Here is an 18165-nt window from a genome sequence, read left to right as displayed (position 1 = left end):
CCGATAACCTTTAATCGGTGAGTTTTGTTCAATTTTGAAGAAATTAATTTATAGGACCTGACCCTAAACATAGAAATCGATATGTTGTTTATGTAATTATTACTTGCATTCAAGTCTTTATAGATTTTTGCATATTTTTTCGAACTTTTCTGCTAAGTATGAAAGGTTATATTTTTGGCATAGTGATGTATCGACCTCAGATCAATAACGTATCGACATTTACAGCTTTCTTATAGTTTGGCCCAGGACTGTCTCATTTTAATTGATGAGTACAGTCAAGGGCATAAATATATATACATTCCCAAAGTCTCAAAAATATGTGTACGCTTAGACAATAAAATCGTGTTCAAATATTTTTAAGCCATTTGTCTGGATCGATATTTTTGCCTTCGACTGTACCTATAGTTTTCTTTGTTCTTACTTACTGACAGATTGTGTTTGCCAGACTATAGTTTAATACTAAAAACCGGTCAAGTGCGGGTCGGACGCGCGCACCAAGGGGACTACTTTTTAGTATTTGTTGTTATAGCGGCAACAAAAATACATCATCTGTGAAAATTTCAACTGTCTAGCTATCACGGTTCATGAGATACAGCCTGGTGACAGACAGACGGACAGCGAAGTATTAGTAATAGGGTCCCGTTTTTACCCTTTGGGTACGGAACCCTAATAAAAAAGACATTAATGATCAGTGATGAATGTTCCTTTTATTAATACTGTTGGTCACAAAACTCAACTTTTTATTTCAGATTTCCAAAGGACGAGGAATTGGGGATATTACTGCAATGTTCTGCCACCAGAGTGCAGCACTAGCTTTTTTAGTGCACCGTAGAGTAACTTATTTATACTGTACCTTTAACAGGTTTTTGTTAAGTTTTCAGGGGACCTACCGGAAAACTCGAATCCGAAATTTCGTTATCTAGCAGCCTCTTTATCGCTCGAATACGCAAGAGTGACAGAGATGTTAGATAACGAAAGTTCGATTTTCTTGTTTCGCGATAGACCCTCAGATTGTGATAGTGGCGCCACCTACGCCGAGTTTCGCGTAATATTCCCTATTATTAAATAAAAAAAATATATTACACGAACGTTTTTTTTTTTCATTTCCTATTTGGTACAGTCAGCTGCAGAGAAAAGGTACCCCACGTCCATACTAATTTACAGAACTTTGTATGCAGGGGGGTGCCTTTTCTTTGCAGCTGACTGTACATGACTAGAAACTATACTTAGTCTTTTAGCATTAGAAAAAACGGTAAACCATTTCCACGTGTCTTTTTATTGACAAGTTTTTTTATAAATAAAGCAATATTTTACTTATGAAAGCAAAAGTATGTAAATTATCGTATATTATATTTGTTGTGACTTATTTTCAAAGTGTTTTTCGATAAAACGACACGTTAAGATCGCTCGCCTTCTTTCTAATGATAAAAAAACGAGAGGTATAGTTAGACGGTTCTGAGTGGTAGACTGCAAATGAGATAAAAGCTATATTAGGTACATGCATTAATCCTCATATCAGGCGGCTCTTTGATTCCAAGGATTGCATAATTTTTATACTTTTTAATGATTTTTAGAATATGAAAATTATAAAAAGTATAAAAGTTATGCAATCCTTGTATTCCACGCATTTCATTTCATTTCAACGAGCCGCCTGCTACAGATTTCTTAAAATTGCCGCGTTTTTTCAGGTTCAACTTTCATTAGCCAGACTATTATCAATTTGCCAATTTCGTGATTATTCTTTTACACGGCACATAAACTTATGCATAATTTATCGATATAAAAAGTCGACACAGTTACATCCCTAGCAAATTATCAAACTTATGACACCATACGTAAATGAGAAATAACAAGCATATATGCATCTCTTTTCGGCACATTATCTAATTCGTGAGGAAGTAAAGTACGGGTATACATATTTGCGAAGCATTTTTGCCCTACTTCTATGCTTTAGTCATTATTCTGAGTTTCGACTTAATCGCACCACAGACGCGGTATATTTTGCTCACTAATGAAACTTTCACGCTACGTCGTTCATAATCTGTGGTTCGTACCTGGCGTTTTTAAGGCTTCTCCAGACGAGGACAATTTTTCGCCAATCTGATTAAATTGTCTGATCAAATCAGGCCGCCCGGCGCCCGGACTTAAGGCGCTTCGCGCAGTTTTTGGCCAAAAACTGTTACTTTTTAGAGCTTATAACTTCTAAATGAGTCAACCAAAAATTATGAAAAAAATATATATGCATCTTCACTCTATGGACAACAATCGCAACATTTGACTTTTTTCCTGAAATTTGTAGTTTCACCGAAAAAAAAATAACACGACAGGCCGTTTTGCGGCTAACTTTGCTTATAACTTCTAAACGGCTTAATCGATTAAATTTATTTTTAAACTAACAAAAATGTTTTAACAGGTTCTACAAATGCAACATAGCTTTTCTTAATCAAAAAATATTTTCTTAAGAAATCGAACGTTTTTCCACATTTCATGCGTATGCAGCCTGAAAATGGCGTGGCCGGCAGTCGTGTGCCAGCTTTGAGACGAGGAGGCTGTGTCGCTCGTCGCTCCGTGCCTTCCTTGCACTATGTTCGCTTATGCACAAGCAAAGTGCTATAATATCGGAGTTATTGTGGCCAAAGAATAAATAACTGCAGAGCGCTGATTTGGTTGCGACGCGCATTAGCGAGCGCAACACGGTATTTTGCGGTCTATTACAATGAATGTAATGATAATATCCCTATATATTATACTATAATATACGTATGTTTGAGAAAACTTCATTTGAAATAAATAAATTATAAATGTTTTCTAACCGACATATTATAATGTCATTCAAGTTTTACGTTTTGAAAATTGTTCCATTCCATCTCGAAACAATAAATAATTGATTTAACATAAGCTACCTATTACGTTGTATGTATGAATAGTACCTGTTGAAAAACATTGTTTTTGTAGTTTAAAAATAATTTTAATCGATCAAGAACTAGCAAAACGGCCTATCGTATTTTTATTTACGGAAAAACTTACTATTAAGTTTATTGTAGGTTTAGTTAAGTAGTAATTAGTGTTAAATAGTGTAATTGTAGTTATGTCTGTAAATTTTTCATGGGTGATCCTTGCCTGTTAATAAACTTTTTATTATATTATTATTATTTGTATCTCCTTCTGGATATCAGTAATTATTTCATTGGGTCAACTTGGTGTATTATGTCTTCTAAATGGGTAAACAAAAAATTATGAAAAAAATATATATGAATCTTCATTTATTGTTCAACAATTATAAAATTAAACTTATTTCCTGATATTTATAGTTTTACCGTAATAAAAATAATAAAACAGGCCATTTTGCGGCTAACTGGTTATTTTTACTAAACGGCTAAATCAATTAAAATTATTTTTAAACTAACAATAATGTTTTAATAGCTGACGGTCTTTCCACCGCGATACAACCGGCCGACGATTTGTTTTATTAACAATATCATCTAAACTACCATCTGACAAAGTATGAAATGGGATGCGATGACTGAAAAGATTTTTTTACATGTTCATGTGACTAGCTGACGGTGCACCGAGATAAAAACCGGCTGACCATTTTTTTAATTCACAATAGCATCTAAACTATCATCTGACACAGTATCAAGCGGGAGGCGATAATAAAAAATTTTGCGTGGTTCGGTGGCTGCCATTCCTCAACCCATCAACGGAGCGGCAGCTGACGTCCACAGGGTTCATCATACATAGCCGTTAACCACTAAAAAAATAAATGACTGCAAAGCGCTGATTTCGTTGTGGCGCGCTTGTAATAAAAACCGGCCAAGTGCGAGTCGGAGTCGCGTTCCAAGGGTTCCGTACATTACTCAAATGAAACAATTTATTTTTTATGTGAAACGTGCGTGAAATGTCTTTAATAAACCCGTAGGGGTTGGATCAAAAACTAAATAATTAAGTCCGACTCACGCTTGACTGCTCATTTCTAATAAGTTTCCTGTGTTTTCTGTGGTAAATATCTATTTTGTGTATTTTTTTTTCAAAATTTTATACCCAGTAGTTTCTTTATTCTTTAACAATTGCATACATGTAGTAGGTACAAAAGGTATTAAATATTACAAGAAGTTCTTACATGCTACCCGATTCGGGTGTTGCAACACGGGTGGTGTTGTAGTTTCGGAGATAAAGGGGGGGAATGCTCATTTTTTGCCTATTTTCGTGAATAACTTCTAAACAATTTAAAAGTGCTTGTTGCTAGGCCTATTTGAATAAAGAATATATTGAATTGAATTGACTGTTTATCCTAAAATTATAAAAAATATACATTTGAGATTCTCACAATGAGCTCTTTCATTTGATATGTAACACGATATAGTTTGAAAAACTTTTTTTTTTAATTTTCTCTTTTACCCCCCAAAAGTGGCCTCCGTGTTTAAAATTAATTTGTTTACATGCCCGTCTTTGGGTCACAAACTTACATATATACCTACACCAAATTTCAACTTAATTGGTTCAGTCGTTTCCGAGAAAATAGGCTGTGACAGACGGACAGACAGACAGACAGACGCACGAGTGATCCTATAAGGGTTCCGTTTTTTCCTTTTGAGGTACGGAACCCTAATAATGATGATATTCCCACGTAATGATTAAGAAAACTTCGAACTTCGAAAAATAACACATTTGTAGTAGTATATGAAGTTAACTATTAATGGCATTATTTATATTTATTTATTACGGATAAAAAAAACTGTATAAAATAAACGCACTGTACGCCTCAACTCTGTCTGTAGCTTTAGCTATAAATCTTAATCCGTCGATTTGACTTAGGTATTTATTTGTAAGAAACAGATAAAACACAAATTAACTAATTGAGACTTGTAAAGTATAATGCATTAAGGGAATATATTTTATTATAATTTACGACCTCAACTACACGCATGATCTACTCATACTCAAACAACAAAATATCTCCAAAAGATACACAAATACGAGGTATAGCGCCAAATGCCGCGCGCCTCTGGGTTGTAGGTTATTCTTTGAACCTCGTTCCGCCGCAGTCGCCGCACCGAGACGAAATTCACGTACGATCGCAGTGAGCGGGGTGCGGGTACAGAGACGCTGAGACGCTCAAGGCCAAATCAGCGAGAATCGTCTTAAACGTCAGTGACGCCAGTAGGGGGTATTATTGCAATGTTCTGCCACCAGTGCAGAGTGCAGCACAAGCCCGTTTAGTAAACCATAGAGTAACTTATACATACAAAATACAAATACAAAATTCTTTATTTCATAATAATATACAATTTTGTGATACCCTTTGGGTTGGGAGGCATCGTTCTTCCCTCGGTTTATAAGTATAACATTTATTTTTACTAAAGCGACGAAAACTATTATAAATACGGATATTACTTATACAGATATAGGTAATTATACAGAATTACTAGTTAAAAGATTTTTAACTTATTCCAAGACATGAAAACACAGGTACATTGTCTCTGTTAATTCTTACTTGTTTAATTTAAGGTGTGAATAATTGTGACGTTTCAACCAAAAGGTACCACATTGTCGGTTGTCGATAAAATTGATTTCTAATTGAAGCTGTATGGAAATAGCGTCTTACCGACAAGCGGCGATAAGTACCCTATTGGTTGAAAATGGCACAATTTAAACTGAGACTGGTTTGTGTGTGTGTGTGGCGTCCAACAGTGACTGCTTACCATCAGGCGGCCATATACTTGTTTTATTAAAAAAATCGTTTCGAGCCATATTATAAACTTGTATGAAATGGTAAAGACGCTAACTTCCGTTAGTGCCAATTTTTACGACGTAGCGCATGCGCAACGATCGCGGACATTTTTTTCAGAGGCCTAGCAGTATAGCAGCTTTATTACCCGCTCCAGACTACGCGGCGCGAAGCCGCGAACGCGAGTGTGGAGTCGATTTCGCTGATTCGGCTTCGCGCCGCAATTCGCTCACGAGTGCGGAGGGAGCTTTAGATTATGAATTTATGACCGATATTACCGATAAAATGGAGGTGCGGACGCAAAAATACGAATTTGTGACGCTAGTATTCGCGTTTGGGGGCATTTTTTAATTTAGAGCGCTATCACCATAAATCTACAAGCCGTAACACACTACCGCACCGCACGTGAAATATCTCTTTTTCGCTTTCACTTATGGGTGCTGTGGTGCGGTGCATCAAGGTCGCGGTGCGGTGCGGTAGTGTGTAGCCATCGAAATTGGTGTTAAAATTGGAGATTAACGCCAATTACTATTCTAATCTAAACGGTTGATTTGATCATTCCGTCTGGACTGGCCTTATATTGAAAATTGCAAATATAGTTGGTTACAGGGACCGGACAACCCTTTCCACGATAAAACCCTTTCAATGGGCGTCCCTTAAACACGGCTAACACATTGAATAACTTTCCCTTTTGATCTGCAAGCCCATTCATACCCCTACCTTTGACTAACCCTTATCGAAAAGCTAACATATATTATACTACTCTTTGAAGCTAACCAAAAATAAGGCTAGCCCTTAATAAGGGTTACCCTTTGCGTGAAATAGAATCCTATCTACGCTAGTGTATGAAAAGGAACGAAAATACGTGCCTAGTCAAAGAACGCCGCCGTCGCCGCCGCCGATTGCTCGGATTCGAAGTAATGTGTGCTTTATGAACAAGGTAGACGACTTAAATTAGCACGCTTATATGCTAAAAAGGAAGCCCTTTATAAGGCTAACCCTTATAAGCAATATGCAAGGTGTTGGTGAGCGGATGATAAGGGTTTTGTAAGGGTATTTGGGCTACCGATTACACAAATGTGTGTACACAAATATAAGGGTTTTTAAAAGCAAAATGAAGGGTTTCGTCTGGCAAAGGGTATGGTGAGTTAAGCCTTATGCAATACCCTTATAAACCCCGGATAAGGAATAGCGGGCCGGTCCCTGGTTGGTTAAGCAAATCTAGAGCGAGGTTTAGACTAGCATGAACTTGCATACAGTTTACGTTACATTGCTGACTACTAAGGTAAACTGCATTCAAAATGTTTATCAGATACCGCAATGTAATGAAAATTGCATGCAAGTTCTTGCTAGTCTAAACCTCGCTTAGGACTCAAGATGTGAACAAATATCAATGATGGTAGGCCGCCATCTTTGCTTCCCTTTTTGCCGACCCGTCCCCCCCTCCATAAACTAAAACCGGTCAATGGGGTTGGCCGGTCGAAATAATTTGCAGATGGCGCCAGCATAACTTGCCCTGTCAGTCCCTAGAATTGTGTCAAATTTTTGTTTTTTTAATGCCCTGGATGCCAGCCTTTTAAGCCAAATCTCATAGAAAAAGGGGCAAGCTATGATGGCGCCATCTCTGCAAACCTTTGACAGTTGCCAACCCCATTCGTATTCTAGAGACCACGAGGTACACATCCATACCAGTTTTAGGTATTTAGAAGAGATATCGACGACTTTTCTTCAAACAGGCCGGTTTCCTCCATTCTAAAAACTTTTACACTAAAAAATTGTAAGTCCTAACATATCTGTCCGCGCGCGAATTCCGTGCACGGCTGAGGAATGTTAGGAATGTTGGGCGTCATGACAGAGTGGTGTCATTTTGTACGTACGGCCGCGGCGCACACCCTCCCACTTCCTCGACCTCCGAATGCACGGAAGTTTCGTTGCAGTCACATAAACACTCCCTCGGTGGACTTGTTGTGCAAAGTAGTAAGTAAAGCCTGACCAGAAATATATGATCATTGTCAAGAGGGCGCTGTTATTCTCATGTATAGGGTGACAGTTCAGTATAGTATGAAAAATATAGCTGGTTTCAAATTCTGAAAGTGTCACTGTCATGTCATTACAGTTTACGACAGTGGTTCCTAACCTTTTCAGTAGTCACCCCTTTGACTAACTAGGGAACTCGATTTTACCCCTCCTCCATAATCATTAATATTCTTTCTTATAGATAGGCCTTTGTTATCTTCGATTTTGAACCCCGTAAAATGCCAGTTTTACCCCCACGGGGGAAATTACCCCCAGATTAGGAACAGCTGGTTTACGATATTGTTCATATAACAGTAAAGAAACGGCCAAGCCGTACTGTTTGACCAAGATGTTGGCTTTACGAGTATACAGTTAGAGCTTATAAAGTTAGAACTTACAGAGTAAGTCTTGGTACCTACTACGGGATCTGATAACTTTTTAGTGTAAAAGTTATTAGATTCATGGCAACACTTTACATGAAATGTTTTTGGTGGGATAAGATTAATAAGTTAAAAAAGAAAACAAAAAAAGCATGCAATATTGTTGAACAAAAAACAATAAATAAAAAGGAATTTTCTTTATTTTCAATTATCTATTAGGCAGTATTAGACGTACAGATGCTACACTAGCCGTAACAGACTACCGCACCGCACCGCGACCTTGGTGCCGTCAATATAACTCTAACTTATAGCTGCGTCCTTAAAGGGCCCTCCACAGTCATGCGCGAAGCCGCGACTCGCGCACGTGTGGAGAGAGCTTAACACATTCACTGCCAACGTTTTCGTAGCGCCCCGCTCGTAGCCGATCCCAGCGTTTTCCCGCTTTGTAAAGAAAAGCGTCTATCTATATCGATACGTGCGCAAGGTAGCGGTGCAGTGCGCTATTCAGTTACGACTTTTACATATAACATATCGGTAGGAATTGACGCAAAATTAATAATTAAGTATCACAACCTATTCATATTCAATTTTACAAAATAGTGAACGCAATATTTACACTTACAATACTAACATATACAGATTCTAGAACATTTGTATGCGTGATAATGAATGACCATTTGATACTGTGGTAAATAAACATAACTTAATAACATTTGTGTGTTAAATAAATAATAACGGGTCACTCACGTATTTTAAGTCGAAAAACGCTCGACATGTTTCACTCCCCGAGTGACCCGTTATTAATATATTTAATATGTCTGTATCTTACGGAAGTTTTGTTATTAAATAAATATTATTGGGATTTGTGGTGTCAAAATACACGTAACTGGCATCGCTGTTCAACTATCATGACGCCGGCGGTGTTACAAGTGCTCTGTGTGGTGCAATAACAAATTATTATAAAGCCTGACCAGGAATTATATGATCACGCGCCATGTTGCGGAATTCCACTGGAACTAATTTTTACATACTATACTCAAAGATAGATATAACTCCGTAATAGATGGATACAGTCTAAGGAAAAAACGTGCCTCGAAAATCACGAAAATTTGATTCTCGATCAGATGGCGCCACTAGTTTTGGCCTACACTCGTATAGAGGGCGTTGACTGTTTCGTTTGTTATTTATAATTTTAACGCATACCAGTGAAAGAACATGGGTCAAAATCATATAAAAATAATTAATGCAAATAAAAAAATCATTTACCCATATTTAAATACATTTTATCGTGTTTTTATAAATATTTATTTTTAGTTTTAAAGTGTGTCGACAGATGGCAGTGAATTTACTGGGGTTACAAAATTTACTATGACAGTACCGCTCTAGTATAAGTTACTCTATGCTATACTGAACTGTCACCCTATACATGAGAATAACAGCGCCCTCTTGACAATGATCATATATTACTGGTCAGGCTTTAATTACAATAATTGTTATCCCGAGCGATATTGAATTGATAATTGATGAAAATTCATACATTACAGGATTAGACAATGATTTAAAAAAATATTGTCGTATAATACATTATTTTCAAATCAAATTACAAGGAAATATAGTAAACATTTGGCCATATCGCCCTTATTGCACGAAGTACAGTCCGACAACACAGAATATAAATTATAGTTGGTCAAGCAAATCTTGTCAGTAGAAAAAGGCGGCAAATTTAAAAAATGTAGGCGCGAAGGGATATCGTCCTATAGAAAATTTGAATTTCGCGCATTTTTCTACTGACAAGATTTGCTTGACCAACTATAAATAAAGAGGAACTAATAATACACAGCTGGCAATACCGGATTGTCAAAAATGTGTCAATGCAAACGTGCAAAAAAAAATCAGTGGGAAGACACTCCCCGTTTCGGGCAAACTCGGCTCCGTTCGGCTCAGTATTGCTCCGAGCAATTATTAAGGTTGGCACAACTTGACGTCCCTTTGCGTGCACGACCACAGATAAGATAATGACTTGAATTTTGACAACCCTAAAAAGCCGAGGGCCATACATTAGAAAGGGACAGCACGATTCGACCCTGAATCGTTGTCAAACTTCGGGTCTGTACGGTATTTTTTTCAAATATAGTTGTTTCGATGTAGGTACCTAACCTACTCGTATTAATAATTACATATTTTATATTCTTTTTTGTAGGACTATACTATATCTTGTTCTAATCTCTATGTTATTATTATAAGTTCTTAAACAAATTAATCACTCAATGAGAGTTCGAAATACATTTTACATAAAGGAATGTATTCGCGCCACTAAAAATTAATGACAGAAGGGCCAAGTGGGACCGAAGGGGCAATTGCGGCTACCCTGTGTACACCTACACCTTAAAGCCCGCTCCAGACTACGCGCCGCGAAGCCGCGAACGCGAGTGTTGGGTCGATTTCTCTTAATGACATGTACTTACAAATAACTGACATATTGAAATTGTATTTAATTATATCTACCGTGCATTTAAGTTTAATCTTAAATCATGCATAAATACGACGTGTAAAAAATTGTATTATTTTACCAATAAAAATCTGAATCTGAATCCAAGCGAACTAGACTCCACACTCGCGTTCGCGGATTCGTGCATGAGCGTGGAGGGTTAAATGGTTAGATTAGAGCCACCGAAGTGAAAGGTAGGCCGTAGTTGACCCTATTGGGCGCACTTGTCCCGACTACTTATCTTTAACAATACATTAAAATTAACGTTGACCAGTCAAAATCGATAACAATATTTTCGTATTTATTCGTACTACCTTAAACTGTCTTCTAGTGCTCTTATAGTTATCAAAATAAGATCTAACGTCAGTCTCAGAGATAATTAAATACTTGAATAGTAATTAATTATATAGTGATCTTTCAGTTCTATAAGGACAATGTGATGAAGACCGACAAATAAAATGTTTGAAAAGGAAGACCGTCACAGGGCAATAACTAACTAATAGGGTATTTGACTACCAGTCAAATCAGTTTCTTTTTTCGATCTGTCAAAACGATTTTGCTACTATGGAATTTATATGAAACACTAGCATGTGACGTCACAATCAAATTACCTACTCTTTATAGTTTTATACGGGTTTTAAAATAGAAATTGTGTCTAAAAATAACTGCTGTCTACGTTTCTCTATTAATCTTCTGGTGCTTTATTTCATGCGTGACGTAAAATAATTTAGTTTAAATACAGTCAAATACCCTATTTATATACGTACGAGTACGTCGCTCAGACACAATGAGATAGGAAGAGCTTGGCTCCTTCTGTAAGTGAAGTATGTGTAGACTGGCTAAATCCAAAAAACTCACCCACGTCATGGGCCGTAAGGTGTACAATCATCTACCGCGGGAAATTATAACAGCACAAAGTGACGGTCCTCGTAAATTGGACCGAAAAATGTCGAGCTATTCGACTTAATAATACGTGAGTGACCCGGTTTAAAATAATCTAAAAGCTCAAAGTGCTTCATTTTTTAAATCAAAACTTAAAAAATGGCTTCTTGAGCAGGCGTTCTACGACCACAAGGAGCCTTTTAATTGATTAATTATTTAAGTTTAACCTTATGGTTTAGAATTTTATGATATTTGTATAGTTAGACGCTGTAATGTAACATACTTATTGACATGTATGTGTCTGATTATGATTATGTATGTGTACCTACCTACAAACGCAAGAGTTAGAAGCGACGAAAGAGCTTGTAGACGGTCTTGTCCGATAGGCGGTCTTCACCACATTCAACTTAATGTTTTCTTAAACAAAGCTGATGAGTTTTTAAAGCTTCAAATAATTATAACCGATTAAATCTGATCAACTTTACCATTCTAAAAACACTCATATAATTAAATATGAACTGTCTTTTGTCGTTGGAGCTTTTAAATGGTACAATCGATTCTTCCACACTTATCCTTATTGGACTTAGGTACTTATGTAATTTAGTTAAGATTCTGTCATAGTACCTAATAATAAGTAAATAAAAACACCAAAGACATAAGACGTTTTAGAAACGGTAACACTAAGTACGATCGTAACGCTTAAACCCGAAATCGATTCTTGCGATTTATCATTTAACTATGACTTTAAACACTAAATTCGTATACTAACATGAAGGGAGGTGGGTAGTCGGCCTATACAGCCCGACAAACAAGTAGAAATAAATAACTGAGGATCTAAATCTTTTATAAATAGAACATCATTTATTTTTCATTTTTGTTCTAAAAGGTGTGCAGAAAATTATACGTGTCTGCACTAGAGCATTTTACGTTCGAAGTATGTTTTTTTTTTTTACGATAAGCAACTAAATTTTGAGTTTAAATGGATTTGTCATACAATTTCCATTCTGATATTTGACTCCCCATTTCATAAATAACGATACTTTTGCCTAAATTGTTAATTGAAAGTACCCTCAAGAAATATCGTAAAATTTATACTTAGTCATGTTTTTAAAAAAACACATGCATTTTACTTTCCTCGTATTCGAAATGAAAAGTAGTATGAAAAGGGATGAAATGCATCATTTCAGCCTCGGACTATTGGCGGTCTCACTGCGTTCGAGCTCCAAAATACCTCGGCAAAAATGAGTGCCTTTCATCCCTTGGTTAACAATTTGAGAAAATATTTTAACGGGAAGGGAGGCCTTTGCCCAGCCGTGAGACACACTTATAGGCTAATAAAAAAAAGCAATGTTTCGTTTCTGGAGCTTGAATTAAAGATTCTTAGGTACATTTCACAAAAAGTTCTACTTTGTCGGTGACGTGACGCATATGGCTACTTTAACCTTTTCGACGCTGACACTGAACAGCTGATTTTTTATTAGGATTAAGGGAGCTCCATAGTAAAGGTAGATCCGAAAAACATATTTAATTATTTACCGCCTATTAAGCTTTGGTTTCCTAGGTAAGCGGTGCCGTGATATAGCGGACGCAAAAAGACGGCCGTCTTTACGGTGACGACATGTCATGCGCCATGTATGATTTTTGTAATAAATCAGGGGTACTTTGCTGATATGCGCTTCTTATTAGCAAGGCCATCTTTATCAGTGAAATATATTTCCTTTTCTGGCGAATCAATTTCCTCATCACTGCTAACAATAACGACACTTGCTTGAACTATACATTGCACATACAAGTGTGGGGTATTAAACGAAAGCCAATTAAATATTCTAATTGTTTTAATTTAAGAAGTTCAGTTTATAGTTAATTATATGTTTTTAGTTTTGTCTTTTTTTAGTTTAGTTTTAATTTAAGTAGTTTAGTTTGTAGTTAATTTTAAGTTTTTAGTTGCGTCTTTTTTTAGTTTAGTTTTAATTTAAGTAGTTTAGTTTATAGTTAATTTTAGGTTTTTAGTTGTGTCTTTTTAAGTCTAGTTTTAATTCAAGTAGTTTAGTTTATAGTTAATTTGAAGTTTTTAGTTGTGTCTTTTTTTAGTTTAGTTTTAATTTAAGTAATTTAGTTCATAGTTAATTTTAAGGTAATTTTATCCTGATTTATTTGTAGTTAATTTGTATTTAAATTTTAAAATGGTGACATGTATTTATAAGTTTATTTTTAATAGTAATGTGACAACGAATACGAATTTAATATCAATATGAAAAGGAAATTTTGGTCTATTGACAACGCTTTTGCTTTTTGAATTGCTTGAGCCAGCCATTCATAACAAATTTAAAGAGGGCACATTATGATTGTGTCCATTGGAGACAGATAAAGTATTCAGCGGCAGAGGTGCCAGGGGTAAAGGAATCCTTGTTCTCGCTTTTACATTTTCTTTGTCTTGGTATTTATCCATTATATTAAGCACTTCACTAAAGTTTATCTTTGCGGAATGACGTCATCAAAATGACTCCCGCCTCGTTGTGAATATTGCATATTGCACCCAAACCATGCATTGTACATACACGTGTGGGTAATTAAACGAAAGCCAATTAAATATTCTAACTGTTTTAATTTAAGTAGTTTAGTTTATAGTTAATTTTAAGGTAATTTTAACCTGATTTATTTGTAGTTAATTTGTATTTAAATTTTAAAATGGTGCTAAGGTGTATCTTATTCTTGTATAATTATTTTATCTTTTTGCACTTCGGCACGACCAGCGCGACTGTTTATATGTTTAAGCTAAATGTCATTCCAAATAAAAACACCTATATGAAGACACCGCTTTCCTAGGAAACCAGAGCTTCAAGGATTTGCCACACTGAATGCGTTCTGCGGTCAGCGGTCAGGTCAAACCCGCATTATGTATGAACAACATTGACAGCAACCTTTGAAGTTGAAGTTTGACCTGACCGCTGCCCGCATAACGCATCCAGTGTGGCAAATCCTTTAGTCCCAAAGACTCAATTGTGTCTGTCAGTGGCATCCTCAATTATTTTCTACTCTCCACTGTCCGACTGTACATGGGCCGTGGATAATATGTGACGTTTTCAACCAAAAGGTACCACATTGTCGCTAGTCAATAAGGTTGATTTCAAATTGGAGCTATATGGAAATAGCGCCTTATTGACAACCGACAATACATACCCTTTTGGTTGAGAATGGCACATATCTTTGATAATACTTCATCATTGTTCTTTTAAACACCACATTGTGAAGGCTGCGTTTCCACCAGTGCTAGGATGCGTAGTGAGGGACGTGTTTGTTAAGAACCAATAGTATCACTACACTTATCCTCGCTCGTTCTAGACGGCAATTTTGCTATTTGTTTATAACAAACACATTACTAGTAGATTCATGGTGGAAACGCAGCCTAAACGTACCTTAATCATAAGCAACACCATTATAGACTTACGGAGTTGAAATATGGGGCATTTTCTATGAAAAGGGATCTTATTGTAGATGGCGCTTACGCCGCACAGCGTTGCGCGGCATTGTATTTATATCAGAGCATCGTTAATAATGGCGTAAGCGCCATCGACAATAAGGTCCCTTTTTATAGAAAATACCACATATATATTTGGGAGTCGTATTTGTAAGGCTCAAAGTGACCGACGTTCAAATAGATGACGTAGTGCACTCGGCCGCAAAACTAGCAAAGCGTTTACCGTTTTAACTAGTGGCGCCCCCTACGCTGAGTTTTGCGTAATATTCCCTAATCCCTATTACTGCATAATGCACTGCTTTTACATGATCCGTCTTTTTGTCTATATCGACGCCAAGTGCGCATTGACACATTAAAAGTCCATTAGTGCTCACTAGCGCCACTGATAAATAATTGTGATTATTTTAAATAAACGATACCCAGGTAGCAAAGTGACGTCAGCGACGTCATAAAGACGTAATAATGACGTCATTATGCTACCTAGATATTCAAAAAAGGGGGTAGCAACGTACTATATTTTGTATTTAGGAACCTTTTGAATACATTATAATAGTATTTACGTTGCTAGATTTGTCAATCTATGCGTCCAAAGTTAAAACGGCCGTTTTTGTTTTGTGTTCATATAGATCGACGAATCCAGCAACGTAAAAACTTATATAATGAACGAATTTAAACTATCGTAAGACATATTAACTGAACTTACTTAGCGGTTTCACTCGCGTATTTTTGGTCACTAGCGCGACATGTTTCGGAGAGCCTGGGTCTCCATTTTCAAGCACTCAAAGTCAAAAGTATTCTTTATTCAAATAGGCCTAGCAACAAGCACTTTTAAATTGTCAAGTTTTACAAATATTACCTTAATCTAAATATCAGAGAGATTGGTGGCGTGTAAGTTGCATAGAGGGAAAAGATCGATAATAATAAAGTCACGTGTTTTGACCCCACAGGATTCACAGGAATCCTATACTAACATCAACGTAGTAGGTACAATACGGTCATAATTACACTTAAAACATTATAACAACACGTGCATTTTTCCAGTACGAAGCTGCATCTACAAAAACAACAGCTTCAATCATATTTGTTATGACGAAAAACGAATAAAAATCAAATGAATAAAGTAAATTACATACTGCTTCATGCTGCGGATCAAAGAGATCTTAGTATATCTGCGGATTGTTCGACGGGTTCGACCAGTGACCACGAGGTAGATGTAGCAAATGTTGTTGTTGTTGTATACTGAATGCAAAAGTGGTGTAGCCAGTGTTACCAGCCCGTATCCCCAGTTTCAGACGATGTGTCAAGTCAAAGTCAATATAATCTTTATTCAAATAGGCCTAGCAACAAGCACTTTTAAATTGTCAAGTTTTAAATATTACCTCAATCTAAATATCAGAGCAATTTATTGATGCAGTTATTATTGTTCTTAAAAACATTGAATTATTATAGATATGTCAAGCTTAACAATAAGAATTTCTGCACTAACAGTGCCCGAGTGAAACATGTTAGTTAAACTATTATAATGTATTCACCTCCTGCCCACCATGACATACGGTGCCGAGACATGGACGCTCACTAAGGAGGCTGTGCATAAAATCCGCGTAGCACAGAGAGCCATGGAGCGCGCCATGCTCGGTATCAAGCTTCAAGATCGAGTAAGGCATGTCGAGATCCGTCGACGCACCAAGGTGCAAGACGTTGGTTTCGCCATTACCAAACTAAAATGGAGTTGGGCGGGACATATTGCTAGGCAGAGTGATGGCAGGTGGACTAAAATGTTAACGGAATGGTGGCCGCTTTCGAATGAAAGAAGCCCCTGGCGTCCATCGGCTCGTTGGGTGGACGACATCCGGAAGATTGCGGGTCACTTCTGGATGAGGTTAGCTCAGGACCGGGACAAGTGGCGTACTGGAAGAGAGGCCTATGCTCAGCAGTGGGCGATAAAGGGCTGATATGATGATGATGAATGTATTCAAAATGTACCTAAATACGAAATACAGTATGTAGCGGCCCCCTTTTTTGAATATCAATCGTTAATTTTAAATAATCACAAATTATTTAGCAGTGGCGCTAGTGAACACGTTGATGGGCTCTTGAACACGTGAGTCTAGATTACACACACACTCCGTGAGTCTAAAACATTATTGTCGATGTCTTAATACTATTCCGTACAAAATCAGTGCATTTACATACTGCCGTCACTCTGTGACGTCACGCTATGCCTACGGTCATTTTCACTTAAAAGTGTACCATTTACTATTTTTCGAAAAACTAACAACTTTCGGGTTATTTAGACTCAGAATCATGAGTAGGGTAGGGTAGGTAACAGTGGCTCAGCTCGAACAGTGCCTCAGTCGCCCCAATATCGCCTCTATCATGTTGGAATGGGGTTGGCAACTGTCAAAGGTTTGCAGAGACGGCGCAATTCTAGGGATTGACAGGGCAAGCTATGCTGGCGCCATCTGCTAATTATTTCGACCGGCCAACCCCATTAGGTTGAGTGAGCCACTGTACCCGGCAAATGACACATTTAGACGTTAAAATACCTTTGTGTATATTAAAACGTATTGATTTTATAAAAATGAGCATAGAAGAAATTTGAGATCTGTTTTTCTGGACCTACATCTACAGTGGCGCTAACTGAGCACAAAAACGGTAGCCCTCATTGTAAGTTTGTTGCGTTATTCGGGCCCACTGTATATCTCTAGGCATTTTTACCAATTCACACAATCTTGTTACATACATACAACACACACACTAACTATAGATACAGCATAATTGGCGCGAGAGTATTTCGCCGCGACATAGACTACCCGGCCCTCTTTAATTCATACAGTTAGTAAAAGACGGGTAGTCTATCTCGCGGCGAGATACTGTAGCGTCAATCATGTGCTCGGCCTACTGAACTGCAAGAGTGAACCTTGCTCTCGAGGTTGTCGAAAGTTGGGACCTTTGAGAAGACAAACCCAAACAGTTAAGGAAACGTTGAAAAATGATGATCTTAAAGGTCCAAAGGGTTAGCACGGTAGCATTTTTATCGCCTGTCACCATGCCTGTCACGTTCTAACAAGTAGGTAAGAAGTGACAGGCATAGTGACAGGTAATAAAAGTAACATATAATATTGTAGCCGCAAATATGACTGTCGAGGTTAATAGCTATAAAAATATAAAAATTTGGCGCTACTTTCAGTAT

Source organism: Cydia strobilella, chromosome Z (genome assembly GCF_947568885.1).
Source record: "Cydia strobilella chromosome Z, ilCydStro3.1, whole genome shotgun sequence".
Lineage (NCBI taxonomy): Eukaryota > Metazoa > Arthropoda > Insecta > Lepidoptera > Tortricidae > Cydia > Cydia strobilella.
The sequence above is the reverse complement of the archived record's forward strand: the minus strand, read 5'-3'. Positions refer to the sequence as shown.